This window comes from Bos javanicus, chromosome X (genome assembly GCF_032452875.1).
Source record: "Bos javanicus breed banteng chromosome X, ARS-OSU_banteng_1.0, whole genome shotgun sequence".
NCBI lineage: Eukaryota > Metazoa > Chordata > Mammalia > Artiodactyla > Bovidae > Bos > Bos javanicus.
The window spans coordinates 91,650,343-91,672,922 of record NC_083897.1 but is presented as its reverse complement, the minus strand read 5'-3'; the positions used below and the strand labels follow the sequence as shown (position 1 = coordinate 91,672,922).

The window sequence follows — 22,580 nt, the reverse complement described above, 5'->3', positions numbered from 1 at the left end:
ACAAGCAAAGTGCTGTACCTGAGCTAACAGGCGTATCACACCTGGAGAAACCATGAATCGACATATCTTCATTCCTTCTGCATCCAGGACCCCTGGGAAAAGTACTGCTGCTGCTAAGTCGCTTCAGTCATGTCCGACTCTGTGCGACCCCACAGATAGCAGCCCACCAGGCTCCCCCGTCCCTGGGATTCCCCAGGAAAGAACACTGGAGTGGGTTGCCATTTCCTTCTCCAATGCATGAAAGTGAAAAGTGAAAGTGAAGTCGCTCAGTCGTGCCCGACTCTTAGCAACCCCACGGACTGCAGCCCACCAGGCTCCTCCGTCCATGGGATTTTCCAGGCAAGAGTACTGGAGTGGGGTGCCATTACCTTCTCTGGGGAAAAGTACAGAAAAGGATAAAAGCTCTTTCCTTAAATGGAACAATTTATTGGAGCACTGTTTCCAAATCTTAAGACCATAACACATATATAAAACGTGACATGTACAGACACGAGGCTATACTCGACAAGACTTTTCATGGCCAGAAGTAACTGGCCTGGAACCTCCAGGCAAACTGGGCTACCTGTGCAGTGTATTAGTTTCCTATCATCAGTACTAATTACCACAAACTTAGTGACTTAAAGCAGCATTACGTCTATTCTTTTATAATTCTAGAAGTCAAAAGTCTAAAATGGGTTCACAAGGTTGCATTCCTTCTGGAAGTTCTAGGGGAGAATCCATTTTCTTGCTTTTTCCAGCTTCCAGAGAGTCTACATTTCTTAGTTCATGACTCTTTTACTCATTATCAAAGCCAGCAACTTAGCATCTTCTTTCCTCCCTGCAGCCCATGGGGTCGCAGAGTCAGACATGACTTAGTGACTGAAAAACAACAACAAAACTGTCTTTGCCAATTTCAGAGTCTACACCATAAGAAGTGGTTATGAAGAACATTTGAGAAGAGAATCAGGCTATTAATGAAATCTTTCAAAATTGGAGGTGATCCCTATTCAAAGGGAGTTATAGGATAAACTCTTTATAACCTTTACTCCATTTTTTGGAGACCGATGTGCAATTTCTGGGAGTATTTACCAGATCCCACAACTGACTGAATGCTACAAAAACTCACTGCACTGAAGAATGAATTGTGATTTCTGGAATGATTCCCTAAATGATAAATAAAGGCTAACACATCTCTGAAGATTTACACATTGCCATTATAAACTCAGAAGAATTAAACTCTCTGGGATTCAAATCCTAGCTCTTCCAGTGATAGCTCTGTGACATTGGGGAAATTCTTTCATCTCTTTTTCTCAGTTTCTTCATGTGCAAAAAAAGAATGAGAGTTCCTATATTATGACTGTTTTAAGAATTAAATGATTAAACTAACTATGTAAAGTTCTTATAGTGCTTAGCACATGGCTGTTATTGTTCAGTTGCTAAGTCATATCCAACTCTTTATGACCTCATGGACGGCAGCAAGCCAGGATTTCCTGTACTTCACCATCTCCCAGAGTTTCTCAAACTCATGTCCATTGAGTTGGTGATACCATCCAACCATCTAATCCTCTGTCGCCCCCTTCTCCTCTGCCCTCAATCTTTCCCAGCATCAGGGTCTTTTCCAAAGAGTTGGCTCTTCGCATAAAGTGGCCAAAGTACTGGAGCTTCAGCTTCAGCATCAGTCCTTCCAATGACTATTCAGGGTTGATTTCCTTTAGGATTGACTGGTTTGATCTCCCTGAGGTCCAAGGGATTCTCAAGAGTCTTTTCCAGCACCACAATTCAAAATTATCAATTCTTTGGCACTCAGTCTTCTTTACATGGTCCAACTCTCACACATGGTAGGTGCATAATTATATGCAATAACTGGAAAGCATTTTAATTAACTTTTATTATAAACCTTCTTTTCATTTCTACCAAAATTTGATTTTTCTCACAAAGACCTTTCCATAGCATTACACTAATACGATTCCTGTATTGTCTAATGCTGAGTAAAATTACACTTCAAACTGAAGGCCTTTCTACATTTACTGCACTATGAACTCACTGATATCAAATAAGGCTAAATCCTGCTGAAAGCATACTTATAATTTTTATTTACACAGAGGGTCTTGCCTTTATGAATCATTTAATGATAGATAAGACAGCCTCTAATTTAAGGCTTCTTCATTCTAGTAGTTTCTTTTCACCATGAATTTGCCGATGATAAAGAAGGATCTCTTTCCATCTCCACTATGAATTTTCTGATGTTTTATAGGGCTGATATCAGCAAAATCTCTTTTCCACATTCATTACACGCATAAGGTTTCTTTGCACCATGAATTCTTCCATACTTAGTAAGGTCTGAACTGGATCTGAAAAGCTTTCCACACAGGCATTACAAGCATGGAGGATTTTTTTTCCCATCAAATATTCTCTTCTCTCTCTCATGTTTCAAAAGAAAATCTCTGAGCTTTTCTTAAAGTCTTTTCCAGTTAATACATTCACAGGGTTTCTCTTCACTATGCTTCTTCATATACTGGAAAAAGCTTGATTATTCACTGCAATTTCTTTCACATTGGGAATGTTTCCCTACCCTATGAAATTTCTGGTGTTGAAGGAGAATTGAGCTCTGCCTGAAGGCCTTCCCACATTTTTACAGTCACATGAATGAATAAGTTCTCAGGAGTGAATCCTCAGATGTCAAATAAAACCAACCTCAATGACTAAAAATTACTTTATATTCATTACCTTCATAAGATTTCTCTCTACTAGAGTATTCTGAGGCATCAAGCATGAACACTAACAACAACATCAAAAAGCTTTCAGACACTAAATACACATAGAATTTCTGTGCATCAAAAATCTCCCAGTGTCATACATTCTAAAAATTTTTCAGAGTGATAGTCCTAGGAACTGTAACTCTATGCTATTTCTTCTAGAGGTTTTCCTCATATAGCAGACATCTAGCTCAGCCTATTCTCAGCCATCGCACTCTCAGCCTTTCTCTTCAGTAGGATTATTTTTATAAGTGGCAGGCAGTGTTGTGCCTGCAACAGACCTCCCTGGAAAAGGGAACATGTTAGATTCATTCCTGCCAAGCTTTCTTGAAGCCTATGTCATCACATGTTAGTCTTCTCCACAAAAGAGACTCTGACCAATTGGTCTTAGATTCTGGATTCATAATATTCTCTGAAATTTGGCTTTTTCTGAAATTTCCCTCTATCGAGTAGATCGTACTTAATTATAAATGATAGATCCTCAAACATAAATGGGTATAAAATATGTGTAAACCATTCACAAAAAGGAAATACAAACAGATAATAAACACATGAAATACGTCACCTTATTAGTCATCAATAACTGAAACAAATTGAAACAACCATGTGAGGTTAACTGTTCCTTTTTCATTCTCACCAAGCAATTTATATGAGTGCATGTTTGATTGTGGTCTTTGCTGTTATGAATGTAAACTGGTACCAGTTTCTAGAAAACAACTTCCCAATGTGTAATTATCAGTCAGAAAAATAGTTGTACCTTTTGAGCCACTCTTTAGAAAATCTATCCAACAGAATGGTCAGATTGCAAATAAAAATTCACGTACAAAATGACTCAAGGAAGCATTAATATTAGTGAAAAAATGCAAACACAAAATATCCAAAAACATGGAAACTGCAGTATACTCAAAAAATTGCAGTATACTCTTCTGATGGGATATTATGCAGACATCAAAAATGTTGCCAAAAGTTGTTATTGACAAGGGAGATTCTCATGAGATAATTTTTAAAGAAAGCAGGTTTTAGAGGAGAAAGTATGAGCTGATTGCATCCCTTCAAAATTCTTATGTTGAAGTCCTAACCTCCAATACCTCAGAATGTGACTATCTGGATACAGGACCTTTAAAGAGGTAATTTAGTTAAAATGAGGTCATTAGGGTAGGCCTTTATCCAATATGGCTGGTGTCCTTACAGGAAAAAGTTAGAACACTGAGACACACAGCAGAAAGAACATGTAAAGACATGACACAGAAGAAAAGATAGCTATCTACAAGCCAAGGAGAGAGGACCGAGAAGAAACCAACCCTATCAACACCCTGTATTTCGTTATGGCAGTACTGGCAATGGCAAACTAATATAGCAGAATACAAAACTGTATATACTGAAAGAAAATATATCAATTAGTTAATAGGATTTATAGCTGGGTAATGAAATGAACAAGTTTATTTCCTTCCCTATAAAGTTTTAATACAAAATATGTTTTAAAAAAGGTAAAGATATCCATAAGCAAACAATTTTAAAAGAACTGACAGAAAAAAATCATATAACTTTTACTTGATGAAGCTGCCAAAATGAGGTAGAAAGAAAATTGGTCAGAAAAGTAAGACCCAGGAACTTCTTGGCTTTGTCTCATTTTTAGGTGGCTGCTCAACTCAGGAAGGCTTGGAGAAGCAAAGTAATGTCAGGATGACTGGTTTGTTTGGAAGGTAGTGGCAGAGACAGTGAAGGAAATTCAACTGAGTAGAGAAATCAGAAGATGACCTGAACAAAGGAGGTGCTAAGAGTGAAAAGCAAGGATTTGGAAGAAGGAAGACAGCAAGAGATTCATTTTCAGGGTACTGAAAAAGGGGAAGCAATAGAGAAGTAAGAAGTAACTGGGCATGCTAACAAAAAGGCAGCCACAAAGAAAACAGGAAAAAATCCTCCTTTGCCTGGTCTTGTGGCCCCCACCAGATGGAGAGTTTGAGAGGAGCATAGGGGTTCAGAATGTCACCCCAAAATATGCCATGTTCGCATATTGATTATTTTGAATTAAAGGTACTTGAGAAACAGCTAGTACAAGGATACTCTGGACCTCCTTTGTCTCCCTGAAAGCAGGAGAAAAGTTTCTCAAGGGAAAGATATCTTCCGTGTGGTAGAAGGCATCCTTATAACCAGAGACAGGTAATTTAGAGCCCAAGACGGCCGGACAAAAACCTTATTAATTCTTTACTATTTACTACTTCTAGCCCCAAACCCTCTATGCCTTGTTGATACTTCATAAATTTATTGGGTTTTGTTTTGTCTAAAAGGTATATAACAGCTCTGCTCTGGTCACTTGAGTTTCACATTTTTGTAGGACTACCGTACATACAAAATTAAATTAGCTTTTCTGATTTGAGAGAATACCATTGAAACACGTACATCACCATATGTAAACTACATAACCAGTGCAAACTCGGTGCCTGAAGCAGGTCACTCAAAGCTGGTGCTCTGGGACAACCCAAAGGGATAGGGTTGTGGAAAAGGTAGGAGGGGGATTCAGGATGGGGGAACACATGTGCGCCCATGGCTGATTCATGTTGTTATATGGCAAAAACATCACAATATGTGAAGTAATCATCTTCCAATTAAAATTAATTAATTTAAAAATTAAATTAGTTTTTCTCCTGTTAATCTGTCATATGTCAATTATTAGACCAGCCAAAGAACCTAGAAACGAAGAAGGAAAAAATTTCCCGCCCCTACAATTGCAACAATAAGGATAACAAAAGCACAAGCACTTCACTGAAAGGCTGTACTTCACATGGAAAACCTTGAGAGATAGATATTATTTCAAATACATAGATGAAGAAACTGATGGTCAGAGAGGGGAACTGACCAGTATTTTAGAATTAGTAAGTAGGGGAACTGACAGCCAATTCGAGTATGCCTGGCTCTTAACCTGTGTTTTCCCACCATGCCAAGGGGCCTGTGGGCACCAACCAAAATTCCAAAACTACCTTAACACTATCTAATAAAGGTATAAGTTCACAAGCCTCTGCCTGCCTCAGTTTCCTTTCTGTGCTCACCTAAGAAGATTTCTTTCTGGGTTTCTTTGTCCTCAGCTCTTTCCAAGTTCAGCTGGGAATTTATTTTGGTCTTTTGATGTGGAAAATCCTGCAGTTGAAAAGGAAACAAAACTTTGTGGTTAGAATTGGGGTACTTCATGTCCCTAAATTCAGTTCTGAAAGGTATAGGGAGGGCGGTGGAAGGGCGTTTTTTACTCAGGAGGTTTCAGAACCAGGCAAAGGTCTTATGAAAGAGGCATAGAAATGTTTGTGTTTCCAAGGGCCAGGGAGAGGGTACTGACCTTGATCAATGAAAACTCGATAAAAAAAAAAAAAAAGTCATTTACTCTTCATGGATTTGTTCCATAATCCACAAACAAAAACCTCTGGAATCCAAAGGTTAGAGTGCACTGAACTGGTTAAGCACATAGCCTTCAGGGTTAAACAGAGCAAGGCTAAAATCCCAATGTTGTTTCTTCCTCGCTATTGGACCTTGGGCAAGTATCTTTGCTTTTTTGAGCACTGGATGTGTGGAAACAATGTTGCCTGCCATTCCAGTAAACAACAGATGTTATCCACCGTCAAGTCAACAGCCACCGGAGACGCCACCCCCCGCCCCCGCGCCCGACCCCCCCACCCCCTGCCTCCCTCCACGTGGTTCATTCTGAAGGGAATAGAGAAAAACAGGAAGCAATCTATGCTGGGGACACTTGCTCTAGATAGTCATAAAATGCATATGTAAGAAATAAATTGATCCCAGACTCCTGCATCTTCCCAAACATAAACACTAAAATCATTAACTAGAGATGTATATCTTTGTGATTAACAATAATATTTTGAGGTTTGAGTACATTTTTTTCCCAGGAAAAAAAAAAAAAACCTCCTATATATCCTGTCTCCTCCCTCAGTAAGGTTCCCGAATCAAACTTAACTCCCAACTTTTAGGTTGTACATTTTAATTCAGCCAACAGATCTTTCCTTTCTAAAATGAAGAAAATAAAACCCTAAAGGTAATGAAACATCCTGAGCCTAAATCTTATCTCAAAAAAAAAAAAAAAAAAAAAAGGCAGGAAAGAGTTCGAGGAAAATTTTCTAGTTCTGGTAATTGCCCCCCAGCTTGTTTGGACAAACTCTCATAATAAAACAACTGAAAAAAATCTTGGTAAAAAAGAAGTAACAACTACCTGAAAACAACAAAAACGGCAATAAAAATATGGCAACAAAGCAACACCATGAGAAAAGGGGAACCTAGAAAAGTAAATATAAGCAGAGGCAATTTCTGCCCTGAGGGCAATCCCCACAAATTTAACTTCCATTTCAGTTGTCTTGAAAGGCAAAGGAAACAGATTAAAGCCCAGAACTACTTACAGTAGGAAAACTATCAGGAGACCCTCCCTACAACCAGCTGGATAGATGGGAAGGAGGTCATTTTGCAGCTCAACTACAGGACTTGCCCTGGGATCCTTGAACCTTGAATTAGACAAAGAAGCAAATCAGCAGGATAACAGAAAAGATTTCAAACACTGGGATTAGCAAACCCAAGCCATAAATAAGTATTTTTCACAGATAAATAACAAACTTAGATATTTCCAAGCAACAGGAAATTATAACTAGTATATAATAATTAAACCTAATCAAACTAAAAAAAAATACAATATCCTAAATGAAAAGTTCAAGGAATAGCTTCAGTAGGGAGACTAGGAAAATAATTTGTGAAAATTTAAGACAAGTCAGAGGAAATTAAAAAGAGTCAAAAGGTGGAAAGTACAGAAGAATGTAAGTATAGGTGTGTGCACACTAAATCGCTTCACTCATGTCCGATTCTGTGCAACCCTATGGACTGTGGCCTGCCAGGCTCCTTTGTCCATGTAATTTTCCAGCAAGAATACTGGAGTAGGTTGCTATTTCCCCCTCCAGGCAATCTTCCTGACCCAGGGATTGAACCTGGGTTTCTTACGACTCCTGCATTGGTAGGTGGGTTCTTTACCACTAGCGCCACCTGGAAAGCCCCAGAAGACTGTAAGAGATTCAAATTGCTCTTACTCACCAAGCAGGTATAAGAACTTTGTAAAAGTGATCACACTAAATCTTAACTACTTTATGAGACACAAAATACAGAATTTCACTGATAATAAATAAAATCCTTTTCATATCTTTTTCCATTTCTAAAAGAAAAATTGGGCTCCAGACCTGCTTTTTCTTTAAAAATATTCTAGTAAAAGTCCATAACCTAATTTTACAAATGCAAATGTTCACAATCAACAAAAGGAAAATCAAAAAGAGATGTGGGCTCTGGACTCACTCCCCTACAGCCTTGGAGGGGTGGAAATCATTTTGCTTCACAATCATTTCAAATATTCTAAATTTGAAAGATGTTAAATTGAGAATTTTAATAAGATGTCAATCTTGTGCTCTTTTACAATACGGAGACTTATGAATATTCATTACTTCTACCAACTAATTCTATTCTCTGTTAATACAAATCTTTCCTTAAAAGTATTATTTAAAGAAAGGGATAAGACTTCTACAACTTTAGAAATTGATGTTTTGTTCTATGAAAATAACCCACAAAAGAAACGTGTAATTCTTACTTGATAATTCATTAACCTGGTATGGTAGACAAAATAATGGCCTTCCCAAGATGTCCACATCCTGATCCTGTGAATTTGTCACCTTACATAGCAAATGGAACTCTGCATTTGAGATTAAGGATTTTGAGATGAAGAGATTATCCTGAATTATCCTGGTGGACTCGATGTAATTACAAGAGTCTTTATAAGAAGGAAGCAGGAGGATCAGTCAGAGAAGGAGCTATGAACATGAAAGTAGAAGGTCAGAATCAGAGAGATGAAGATGATATACGGGTAGATCTAAAGATGGAGAAAAAGACCATGAACCAAGGGAATGCTGGAAGCCTCTAAGAAGCTGCAAAAAGCAAGGAAACAGATTTCCCCTTAGAACCTCAGGCGGGAGCTCAACTCTGATAATACACTGATTTTAGGACTGCTGACCTCCAGAACTGCAAGACAGTAAATTTGTGTTTATTATCTATGCCACAATTTTTACAGCAGCAATAGGAAACTAATACATCTGGTGATAAAGTTGAAATTGCCATCTCTCTATTTAAAAACAGATTAATACTTTTAAGATCATTCTGACAAATTGGGTAGGGATCATTGGCACTTTCTTCTCTACCCATAGGCATGGGTAAACATAAACCCATGATTCCACTGGACTCACTATGTAAAAAATACTTGGAGAGGATGTATTTATAATGATTTCTATTTCACCAGTGAGAAAAATGAAACATCTAAGGTCAGTGCACAAAGAGCCAGGATTCAAATCCCTATCTACTGGCTACAAAGTCCAATATTTTTTCACTACATCTTGCTGCCTCTCAAACTACTTGGGATGTGATGAAGAGAGGGTAGAACATCTAAATCTATTCCTCAGACAAACCACAGCTGCACAAAAAACTCCATGTTTGTGAGATACTCTTTCTGTAATTCCATGCTTATAATGAGCAACATGATGTTTTCTTAGTTTGACTTTCCAAGTACCCCAAATGACATGCCCTAGAAAGAGGACCTGAGTGTTCTGGGCTATCAGAAAGAAAATATTAGTGTAAGACATATGTGCTTTTCTCTCTGTATATATCTTAGTCTCAGTAAATTAATTTGTGTTTGTTTATCACCAAGTTTCATTTTAGCATTTCACAAATGCTAGAAACCAAATCCTGGACGTGCAAGCATGCTAAGTCGCTTCAGTCGTGTCTGACTCCACAACTCCATGAACTGTAGCCTGCCAGGCTCCTCTGTTCATGGGATTCTCCAGGCAAGAATACTAGAGTGGGTTGCCATGCCCTTCCCTCCAGGGGATCTTCCTGACCCAAGGATCTTAGAGCTCCTGCATTGCAGGGTTCTTTATCACTAGCACCACCCAGATAGTAGTCACTTAACTGAAATACTACCATCTGGTGGCTCAGTGGTAAAGAATTTACCTGCAATGGGGGAGATGTGGTTTGATCCCTGGGTTGAGAAGATACCCTGGAGAAGGAAATGGCAACTCACTCCAGTATTCTTGCCTGGGAAATCCCACGGTCAGAAGAGCCTGACAGGCTACAGTCCATGGGGTCAGAGAGTCAGACACGACTTATCGACTAAACAACAACAGGGTTTTTTATTAAGTACTGGTAAAATTTCCAAATAGAGGTAATTTCCTTTCTTTGATGAATTTTGCAGTATTTACACATCAAACACAGCTCGTTAGAGCAGGAGGCCTCAAGAGATGCTCAATTGAAACTGTTTCACAAAAGAATTCTACTTTACTTTATCTACAGTGACATCAACTTACAGAGGTATAAGGACTGAATGGGAAAAACAATTGCAGTTATTCACAAATTACATGAACAAACCAAAAGCATTTTCCAATGATTCACTGAACTGTATAATTCATGTATAAAACACACTTCTAAGTATGTTTTACATAAATATTATGTAAAAACTCATAAAATTTGCAAACGAACAATTGGGCCTGGACAAAGGTTAGTAAGGTTAATGGATCTAAAAACCATACACCAGAAACAAGCATTCCTATACTCTAGTCACAACAAATTACAAAATATAATTTAAAAATATTAACTAGAGCAACAAAAACTATCAGTACAAAGAAACAAAACAGGTATGAGACCCTTGCAGAGAAAATTATAAAACTTTTTTCAAAGACATTAAAAATACCTAGATAAAAGGAGAGATAAACTATATTCTTCTGTATCTATAATCTATAACTAAAATGTAGTTCTAATCAAAATTTCAGTTTCTTAGAGACCGTATTAACCTTATCTCAAAATTCATATGAAAAAGTAAACAGCAAAGACCATACTTTTGAGGGAGAGGAATAAGGAAGGGGTCTTTCCCTATCAAATATGAGATACATTATAAAACTACAGTAATTAACAGTGTAATACTAGTGTAGAAGAGACAAATAGACCAGTGGAACAGAACAGAAAATCTAAAAACAGATACATAAATATATACATACATAACAACTTGGTATATTATAGAGACAGCATTATAAATCTGTGGAGAAAGAACAGACAACACAGTAAACAGTCCTGAACTACTTATTAATCATTCAGAAAAAAATGAAGACCTCTACATAGTACAATACATAAAAATGAATTCAAAGTGAGTCATAAATCTAATTCTGAAGATTACAAGAATTTTATAGGAAGATATACTAGAACAGGGAGAAGGCAATGGCAACCCACTCCAGTGTTCTTGCCTGGAGAATCCCAGGGACGGGGGAGCCTGGTGGGCTGCCGTCTATGGGGTCGCACAGAGTCGGACACGACTGAAGTGACTTAGCAGCAGCAGCATACTAGAACACCTTTATGAAATCACGATGAGAAAGAATTCCTTCAAAAAGATGCAAAAACCATGGCATATAGAGAAACTGATAATTTCATAGGGAAATGGAAGTGGCTGCTCTTCCATGAAGGCTGAGGTGATCAATCAGTTCAATTCAGTCGCTCAGTCATGTCCTCTTTGCAACCCTATGAACCATAGCACGCCAGGCCTCCCTGTCCATCACCAACTGCCAGAGTCTACCCAAACCCATGTCCATTGAGTCGGTGATGCCACCCAACCATCTCATCCTCTGTCATCCCCTTCTCCTCCTGCCCTCAATCTTTCCCAGCATCAGGGTCTTTTCAAATAAGTCAGCTCTTCATACCAAGTGGCCAAAGTACTGGAGTTTCAGCTTCAACATCAGTCCTTCCAAGGAACACCCAGGACTGATATCCTTTAGGATCTCCTTTCACTCCAAGGGACTCTCAAGAGTCTTCTCCAATACCACAGTTCAAAAGCATCAATTCTTCAGTGCTCAGCTTTCTTTATAGTCCAACTCTCACATCCATACATGACCACTGAAAAAACCATAGCCTTGACTAGATGGACCTTTGTTGACAAAGTAATGTCTCTGCTTTTTAAGGTGATCAATATCATAGCATAAATTGAACCATTTATGCAACTATTTCTATCTGCCCCCCTTTTCTAGCTTGTCTAGACCAGAGTGGCCTCCAACTGTCCATTTCCTCAGGTAGTTCCCAAGCTCAAGACTAGATGACCTACATGGTCTAGATGACCACCTGCTCTCTGGTCCCAACATCCAGAGGATTCTCATCCACTGCCAGGTTAACTGCTACTTCTATGGAAAATAAGTTCTTCCCATGGGCCCTTCCAGGAGGTCTTCTCTGAACCTTGCCCCAGGATGGGTTAGAGATACCCTCCTCCATATTGCTACTGAAAGTACCACACCCTGGTCTCATCATCAGAATATTCCCTGTTGCAATGCCTGTGTCTATCTCACCCACCAGACTCAGTAGAAAATACATCTAATTCAACTACACCTGCTTATTTTGCAGCAAAGAGTCTATCTATATCACTACATTTTAACTTATTTTCTTTATTAACAGTTTCTAGCTAATTTTTCTAAGGTTTGCAATCAACTGATCTTCTCCATTGGTATCCTAGCACTTCTAACATTCTCAGACTACGTACGTTTTCCTCTCTCATCTACTATGGCTTCCCCCTTTGTTCACTCACATTTTTTGTCTACCAGGGCCTTGGGAAAATATTTTTCTAATAACCAAGAAAACAAATAGAGGAAATGAAAAGTAGGAAGGTATGCTCATTGCCTCCTGAAGTTATCTGTTCACTATTCTCCTTCCCACCTAGAATCTCTCCTTTGTGATCTCCAGGATCCCCTTCTCCTTGAAAAATAAGCTCAAAACACCCTTCAGTGATGTATAGAACACACCCTTCACCTCCAAGCCATAAACGGAGCCTGAGCCTGCTGGATCTCCCGCATCCCTGGTCGCAAAATTCCCAACTGGTAAACTACACACACTGGTATGTGAAACCTCTGCATAACATAGTACTCAAGCAACATCTGTCAGACGGACATTCTCAGGTGGCTTGCCCTGTGAAAGAGAGCAAAGCCCAATGTGTCATAAAAGATAACAGGCCCCTACACTAACTGTACTATAGGACTACACTGTAGTGTCCAACTGGTAATAAAGAGGATGTTTTCTAGAACATAGAATAACAAAAGTTATTCTACAATAATTTTTCCATGCGAGTATGTATGAAAATGCAGCCAGAGCATTAAACAGACTGACACAAACAGAAGCCAAAGGATGAAAGGACATCAAGTGGAGAAGCACAATAAATATGCCACTGCTTTCAATATCTTGAAAATTCTAATTCTCAATATACATAGAGAAAACAGAAATAATAACAGTAAAAAGTAAAGAAACAGTGAACTAAAATATGAAATAAGCACCTCCTAATTTTAAATATGCTCTCAGGATCTTCCCAACCCAGGGACTGAACCTGTGTCTCTTACATCTCTTACACTGGCAAATGGGTTCTTTACCACTAGTGGAACCTGGGAAGCCCAATTTTAAATATGCTGTAATATTAATGAAATAACTTATATATAGTCAGATCCAAGAAGTACATTAAATACTAACTTTAATTAAGGTTTAGAGCTATTATTCTATTATTAGTTTTAAAATAAAAAATCAATAATACATATGCATATTTCACATCTTAATATAAAACATTTTGTCAATTTTCTGAAAGTTGATAAACTCAATTTTTGACCACTGTAAGTGTATTTCCACTAAATTCAGGTAATTCAAGGTGTGCCATAAACAAACAAGCATAAAAAATGAGACTCTGGACAGGAGGACTGTACTGGAGTGGGTTGCCATTGCCTTCTCCAAAAGAATGTATAGAACCATGCAAAACTCAGTAGAACAAAGGAACTAGGGGGAAAAAACAGGAGTATTAGTAGGACTGGACCTACCCTTGGTGGGTGGGGGACTTGAAGCAGGGATCCAATCCCTACCGCAGGGCAACTGTCTGAGTCAGAGGAGAAACATTTAAGGCTGAGAGTGAAACAGCTGATCTGTGGCAGCCTAAATGGAATGAGAATCAGACAGTCCTTGCCGCAGCCATACATATGGTAAGCAGGAACGCGGGTGTCCTGGAAGTGGCAGCAGCTAGGAGCTGGAGTTTAGGGATTGTGGAGCAATCCCAGGGCAAGGGCTGCTGTTGACTGCAGCAAGATGGATCAAGGGGATGTGAGGGAGGAGATCATGGTGGGAAATGCCTGTGGAGGAAAGCCAGGCAGCCATCGAAGCAAGGCGATACTGCTGAGTCACATGTAGGGGCTAGAGTCATCACCATAGCCTCTCCCTCTCCATAGGCCAGCATCAGCAGCTGAATAATAGAGAGGCTGGCCGATCAAGTAGGACCCCACCCAGGGTGATCCTTTAAGTGACTTAAGTACTGAACTATAAAGTAGGATCCCAGTGGGGGGGGGGCCTCTATGTGCCTGATGTGCTGAACAACAAAGAAGGACCCCAGGCAAGGGATGCCTTTAAGTGCCTGAATGGGCAGAGCTACAGAGAAAGACTAGCCAAAGAGGCCTTCTGATTGCCACCTACAAGAGGCTCGAAAAAAGACTCTGATAGGGACATAATTCCTGCCATGGAGGCAGTTTGTGTCCCTGAACACTTGGCTCCGCCAGGGTTCCTGCAAGCCAAGCAGCTGTACCACCTTCATGCTCAACTCTCACTGGAGCAGAGCTGCCACTGGCAAAAAAAAAAAAAAAAAGTCTTGTGTTTATGCGCTCAGGGTCGCTTTGGTCCTGTCTGACTCTTTACGACTCTGTAGAGTGTGGCCTGCCAGGCTTCTCTGTCAGAGAAGGAGTCCTCCAGGCAAGAATACTGGAGCATATTGGCAAACACTGGGTGCCATACCCTTCTAAAGCATGGTATTTCCTGCTGCCCTAGCCGCCAATGCCCCTGAGTACCTGGTGCTGCCAGAACCTCTGTGACCCAAGCAGCTGCACCACTTCCACACCTGGCCCTCAAAGGGGCAAACCCAAGCCCTCCAGGGCAGCCTCAGGAGCTAAACCCCAGTGGACAACCCACATATAGAGGTGGAAATAAAACCACAATTGAAACCCAGGGGCAGTATGGCTAAGGAAGAAGACCCAAAACCTTCCCACCAGCTATACAAGCTACAGATTAAATCCACACGATCAACTAAGCAGACTCTGTGTCTATGGAATATATAAAAGGCCATTGAGAGCTCCCACAAAAGAAAACGCACTGGCTGTGATAGCTGTGGACATTGGAGGCAGAACACACAGGAGTAGGACCAGATTAGAATCTGAAGAGCCCTGACGGCAGGTCCAAAGATCAGTACCCTATTGGAGGGCATCCTAGGGAGGTAAGGTGGATGGTGATTCCCAGCACAGGAAAGGACTCTGACAGTAGAGAATCAAAAAAAAAACAAACATTTATTATTCTTATTTTTTGACTTGTTCTGTAGATTCTTTTGGATTTTTTTTTTTCATTTTTTTTCCCCTTCCCCCTGCCACCCCCACCCTGGTCTGTTGTGGTTGTCGATTTTATTGGCACTAAGAAATCCAATGAAACTTTTGAGCTTTTTCTGTTTTCTCACTCACATTTTTTATTGTTGTCATAAACTTCTGCCTCTACATTAGGCTTCTGCAGTTGTATGGAGTTTTCCTTTTTTTCATTTTAATTTTTAAAACCTATTTTTATTTTTTCCAAATTTATTCCTTTCTTTGCTTTTCCTACTGTTCTTTTCCCCTTGTAGTTAATCTTTAATGTATATAAATCCTCTTCATCTCACTCTATTTAACTTATCTGTTCTTTCTTTCTTTCCTTTCCTCTCAACATATTTGTTAGTTTTGTTTTCATTGCTTTATTCCCCACTTGGCACCTTGCTTTATTTTTGTTTTCCAGTTTGTGCTTAAGTTAGTTTTGTTCTTAACTGGTAAATATAATTTTTTCTTTCCTTTGTTCGCCAGATCAATCTACTGTACTGTATTTTTGTTGGACTGTTTTCACTTTGCTCATGGGTGTATATGTGTGTATTCCATTATTTTAATTATCACTTGCCTGATTTTGTAACTGCCATTTGTCTGGGGTTCATCTTTGGTTTCTCATTTTTGGATATTTGTTTTACTCTCCCTTAATGCCATAACAAACCACTTGTGGAATCTTTGTTCCTGACCAGAGATCAAACCCTGAGCCATTGGGAGTGGGAGCACTGACTCCAAGACCCTAGACAACCAGAGAACTAACCCTAGGGAGTATCAAATCATGAGAACTCACACAAAGGAAACCACTTGAATACAAGACCCGGCATTACCCAACCACCAGTAGCACCCTGTGCAGGACGCCTCATCCAAACAACAAACAAAAAAACACAAACCCAATCATCAGTAGACAGGAGTACCACCTCAGACAGTTTTGCCCATCAGAGGAAAAACAAACAAACAAACAAAAACTCAGCACAAATATCACCCTATACAACGCTCACACAAACCACTGGACCAACCTGAGGAAGGCAGAAACCAAAAGGAAGAAAGAACTCAATCTTCTTCAAGGAAAGCCTAGGAAAAAGAGACCTCAAACACAATAACTTTAAAAAAAAATGAAAAGGCAGTGAAATACTGCACAAATAAAGGAACAAACTAAAAAAACAGAAGTCCAAATAAATGAAGAGGAAATAGGAAAATTACCTGAAAAATAATCAGAATAATGACAGCAAAGATGATCAAAAACCTTGAAAACAAAATGGAGAAAATGCAAGAATCAATTAACAGAGACCTAGAAGAATTAAAGACTAAGCATACAGAGACAAACAACACAATTACTGAAACTAAAAATACTTTAGAAGGAATCAATAGCAGAAAATCTGAAGCAGAAGAACAAATCAGTGAGGTGGAAGATAAAATGGTGAAAATAACTTTGGAAGAGCAGAATAGAGTAAAAAGAATGAAAAGAGCTAAGGACAGTCTCACAGACCTCTGGAACCATATCAAATGCACCAACATACGAATTATACAAGTCTCAGAAGAAGAAGAGAAAAAGAAAGGGTATGAGAAAATTTTTGAAGAGATTATACTTGAAAAATGCCCCAACATGGAAAAGGAAATAGTCAATCAAGTCCAAGAGGCACAAAGAGTCCCATACAGGATAAACCCAAGGAGAAACAGGCCAAGACACATACTAATCAAACTAACAAAGACTAAACACAAAGAAAGAGTATTAAAAACAGCAAAGGAGAAGCAACAAGTAACATACAAGGGAAACGCCATATGCTTAACAGCTGATCTTTCAGCAGAAACTCTGCAGGCCAGAAGAGAATGGTAGGATATATTTAAAGTATTGAAAGGGAAAAATCTACAACCAAGATTACTGTACCTGGCAAGGATCTCATTCAAAATTGATGGAGAAATAAAAAGCTTTTCAGACAAGCAAAAGTTAAGACAATTCAGTACCACCAAACTGGCTTCACAACAAATGTTAAATGGACTTACATAGTCAAGAAATACAACAGAAGAAAAAAGGTCTACAAAATCAACCCCAAACAATTAGAAAATGGCAACAGGAACATATATGTCAATAATTACTTTAAATGTAAATGGATTAAATGCTCTGACCAAAAGACACAGACTGGCTGAATGAATACAAAAACAAGATGCAATATATGCTGTCTACAAGAAACCCACTTCAGACCTCAAGACACATACAGACTGAAAGTGACAGGATGGAAAATTAGATTCCATGCAAATGGGAAGCAAAAGAAAGCTGGAGCAGTAATCCTCATATCAGACAAAATAGGCCTTAAAATAAAGATTACAAGAAATAAGGAAGGACACTGCATAATGATCAAGGGATCAATCCAAGAGGAAGACATAACAATTGTAAATATCTATGCACCCAACATAGGAGCACCTCAATACATAAAACAAACACTAACAGACATAAAAGGAGAAATTGACAGTAACACAGTAATAATAGGACATTTTAACACCCCACTCACACCAATGGACAGATCATCAAAACAGAAAATTACTAAGGAAACACAAGTCTTAAATGATACATTAGATCAGATGGATCTCATTGATATCTTCAGGACATTCCATCCAAATGCAGAATACACCTTCTTCTCAAGGGCACATGGAACATTCTCCAGGATAGACTACATCCTGGCTCACAAATCAAAGCTCAGTAAATCTAAGAAAACTGAAATTGTATCAAGCGTTTTCTCTGACCACAATGCTATGAAACTATATATCAATTACAAGACAAAAACTGTAAGAAACCCAAACATGTGGAGATTAAATAACATGTTTCTAAATAACTAACAGGTTACTGAAGAAATCAAAATGGAAATAAAAAGATTTCTAGAAACAAATGACAATGAATACAGGACAACTCAAAATCTATGGGATGCAGCAAAAGCAGTTCTAAGAGGGAAGTTTATAGCAATACAATCCTACCTCAAGAAACAAGAAAAACATCGAAGAGGCAACCTAACTTTACAGCTAAAGCAACTGGAAAAAGAAGAAAAAATCCCAAAATTAGAAGGAAGAAATCATAAAGAACAAGCAGAAATAAATGAAAAAGAAATGAAAGAAAAAATAGTAAAGAGTAATAAAACTAAAAGCTGGCTGTTTGAGAGGATAAACACAATTGGCAAACCCTTAGCCAGACTCATCAAGAAAGAGAGAAGAATCAAATCAACAAAATTAGAAATGAAAAAGGAGAGGTTACAATAGACAATGAAGAAATACAAAGGACTAAAAGAGACTATTACGAACAACTATATGGCAATAAAATGTATAACCTAGAAGAAATGGACACATTCTTAGAAAAGTTCAATCTTCCAAGACTGAACCAGGGAGAAATAGAAATTATGAGCAACCCAATTACAAGCACTGAAATTGAAGCTGTGATCCAAAATCTCCCAAAAATCAAAAGCCCAGGACCAGATGGCTTCACAGGAGAATTCTATCAAACATTTAGAGAAGAGCTAATGCCGATCCTTCTAAAACTCTGTCAAAAAATGGCAGACCTATACAATATTGTAAAGTAACTAGCCTCCAATTAAAATAAATAAATGTATAATAAAAAAATGGCAGAGGAAGGATCACTTCCCAATGCATTCTATGAGGCCACCATCACCCTGATACCAAAACCGGACAAAGACAACATACAAACAGAAAACTAAAGGCCAATATCACTGATGAACATAGATGCAAAAATTCTCAATAAAATTTTAGCAAACAATTCAGCAACACATCAAAAAGCTCATACACCATGATTAAGTTGGGTTTATTCCAGGGATCCAAGGATTCAATATATGGAAATCAATCAATGTGATGCACCATATTAACAAATTGAAAGATAAAAACCATATAATCACCTCAATAGATGCAGAAAAAGCCTTTGACAAAATTCACCAACAACTTATGATTAAAACTCTTCAAAAAATGGGCATAGAAGGAACCTAACTGAACATAGTAAAGACCATATATAATAAGCCTACAGCAAACATTATTCTCAATGGTGAAAAACTGAAAGCATTCCCCCTAAGATCAGGAACATGACAAGAGTGTCCACATTCACCACTATTATTTAACATAGTTTTGGAAGTTCCAGTTTCAGCAATCAGAGAAGAAAAAGAAATAAAAGGATTTGAGATCAAAAAAGAAGTAAAGCTCTCACTGTTTGCAGATGACATCACTTGCATTTCTATATACTAACAAGGAAAAATCAGAAAGAGAAATAAAGGAATCAATCCCATTCACCATTGCAACAAAAAAGAATTAAATATCTAGGAATAGACTTACCTAAGGAGACAAAAGAACTGTACACAGAAAATTATAAGACACTAATGAAAGAAATTAAAGATGACGTAAACAGATGGAGAAATATTCCATGATCCTGGTTAGGAAGAATCAATATTGCGAAAATAACCAAATATACTATCAAAATATACTACCAAATGCAATCTACAAATGTAATGCAATCCCTATCAAATTACCAGTGGCATTTTTCACAGAACTGGAACAAAAAAATTTCACAATTCATATGGAAATACAAAAGACCCGGAATAGCCAAAGCAGTCCTGAGAAAGAATGAAGCTGGAATAATCAAGCTTCCTGATTTCAGATTACACTACAAAGCTACAGTCATCAGGACAGTATGGTACTGGCACAAACACAGAAATATAGACCAATGGAACAAGATAGAAAGCCCAGAAATAAACCCATACACCTATGGGCAACTTACTCTTGAAAATGGAGGCAAGACTATACAATGGGGCAAAGACAGCCTCTTCAATAAATGGTGCTGGGAAAAATGGAAAGCTACATGTAAAAGAATGAATTAGAATACTTCCTAACACCATACACAAAAATAAACTCAAAATGGATTAAAGACCTAAATGTAAGGTCAGAAATTATAAAACTCTTAGAGGAAAACATAGGCAGAACATTCGATGACATAAATCAAAGCAACATCCTCTATAACCCACCTCCTAGAGTAACGAAAATAAAAACAAAAGTAAAGTAGAACCTGATTAAACTTAAAAGTGTTTACACAGCAAAGGAAACTATAAGCAAGGTGAAAAGACAACCCTCAGAGTGGGAGAAAATAATAGCAAATGAAACAACTGACCAAGGATTAATTCCCAAAATATACAAGCAGCTCATACAACTCAATACCAGGAAAACAAACAACCCAATCAAAAAGTGGGAAAAAGACCTAAACACACAAAGAAGACATACAGATGGCTCACAAACACATGAAAAGATGCTCAACATCACTCATTATTAGAGAATGCAAATCAAAACTACAATGAGATATCACCTCACACCAGTCAGAATGGCTGTTATCAAAAAGTCTACAAACAATAAATGCTGGAAAGGGTGTGCAGAAAAGGGAACACTCTTGCACTGTTGGTGGGAATGTAAATTGATACAGCCACTATGGAAGACAGTATGGAGATTCCTTAAAAAACTAGGAAGAAAATCACCATATAACCCAGGATCCCACTCCTAGGCATATACCCTGAGGAAACCAGAACTGAAAGAGACATATGTAGCCTATTGTTCATTGCAGCACTATTTACAATAGCTAGAATATGGAAGCAACCTAGATGTCCGACGACAGATGAATAGATAAAGAAGTTGTGGTATATACACACAATGGAATATTACTCAGCCATAAAAAGGAATGCATTTGAGTCAGTACTAATGAGGTGGATGAACCTAGAACCTATTACACAGAGTGAAGTGAGTCAGAAAGAGAAATATACATACCATATTCTAACACATATATATGGAATCTAAAAAAATGGAACCAAAGAATTTATTTACAGGGCAACAATGGAGAAACAGACATAGAGAATTGACTTATGGACTTATTGACTTATGGGAGGAGAGGGTGAGATGTATGGAAAGAGTAACATGGAAACTTACATACCATACGTAAAACAGATAGCCAACAGGAATTTGCTATATGGCTCAGGAAACTCAAACAGGGGCTCTAGAGAGGTGGAATGGGGAGGGTGATGAGAAGGAGCTTCAAAAGGGAGGGGATATATGTATCCCTATGGCTGATTCATGTTGAGGTTTGACAGGAGACAGCAAAATTCTGTAAAGCAATTATCCTTCAACAAAAAAATAAATTATTTTAAAAAATAAATAAAAATTTAAAAGCAACTTTCTAGACCCCGAGACAATTTAGAAGACAATGCCTTTCCCCAGTATTAGAAATGTAAGGCATTTTAAAGTTGAATATGCATCTTCCAGAGAGTTTGGTTTCTGTTGAGCATGACTGTATGAAAAGATCAAATCCCAAATAAATAAGAGAAGAAACTGAAAAAAAAAAAATGAGACTCTGGTAAGCAGACTTTGGTAAGCAATCCAAATGCTTACCCAGCCAGCTTCACTTCACACTGGCCACAGAAATAAACCAACCAAGGTTCTCAATAGTTGAGACTTTGGGAAAGAAACAAACAAGCCATGGCCCTCCCTAAGGAAAAGATTCCCTAAGGGACAGACTCTGCGAAAGAAAGGAACAAGCCAGCTCCCTCCTTGGAGTTGGCTAAAGACGGTTATTCAAGGATCCTCCAAAGACACAGGGTCATCTAAGTCTTTATATCTTATTATCCACATATGCTAATTATCTCTGATCAATTCCTGGTTTCAGTTCTTGAGCCCTGAGTATGAGGAAGAGTTAACTGAGTTAAGAGTCCACACACAGAACCCCTGGCTAATTGCTAAGATCATTGTTTGGACCATCCAAGAAAGAGGAGTATTGTAGGACGGTAACCCAGGTTATCTGCATTCTCAAATGGCCTCAAAGGCTGAGCAACCACACTGAATTCTATGGCCCAATTCTTGGGCCTAGCAATTCTGGGAAAGATAGGACCAAACCAAGGTTCTCTACTGAAGCAGTTAAGGGCAACTGTTCCAGGAGAAAGGTAAGATTGTAATCAAGTCCCCCATATTCACAGCAAATCACGAGTCCTTGGCTATCTCTGATCACCTCCAAGCCATAGTATTCTGGCCTCAAAACTAGGGGAGAAAAGAACCAAAGTATGAATCCTCATATACTTTTACTGGGAGTCAAAACTGGTGCAATCCTTTTGAAAATCAACTTTCCATTATCTTTTAATTATCTCTTAAAGTTATCTTTTAAGGTTAAAAAGCAATGACATCACTTTGCCAACAAAGATCCATATAGTCAAAATTATGGTTTTTCTAGTAGTCATGTACAGATGTGAGAGTTGGACCCTAAAGAAGGCTGAGCACAGAAGAATTTATGCTTTTGAACTGTGGTATTGGAGAAGACTCTTGAGAGTCCCTTGGACAGCAAGGAGATCAAACCAGTCAATCCCAAAGGAAATCAACC

General features: G+C 38.4%; 1 protein-coding gene across 2 annotated transcripts in view; it reads right to left on the bottom strand.

Annotated features, from left to right (window-relative positions):
- The window catches only part of MAGED1 (MAGE family member D1), a 79,789-nt gene that overhangs the window by 40,626 nt on the left and 16,583 nt on the right, over positions 1-22,580 (bottom strand). The window contains exon 2 of one of the 2 annotated variants that reach the window (XM_061410135.1): positions 5,783-5,870. The exons of the other annotated variant lie outside the window; for it this stretch is intronic. The gene's annotated coding sequence lies outside the window, so the exon portion shown is untranslated. The remainder of the gene's footprint in view (positions 1-5,782; positions 5,871-22,580) is intronic. 2 annotated transcript variants of the gene reach the window in all.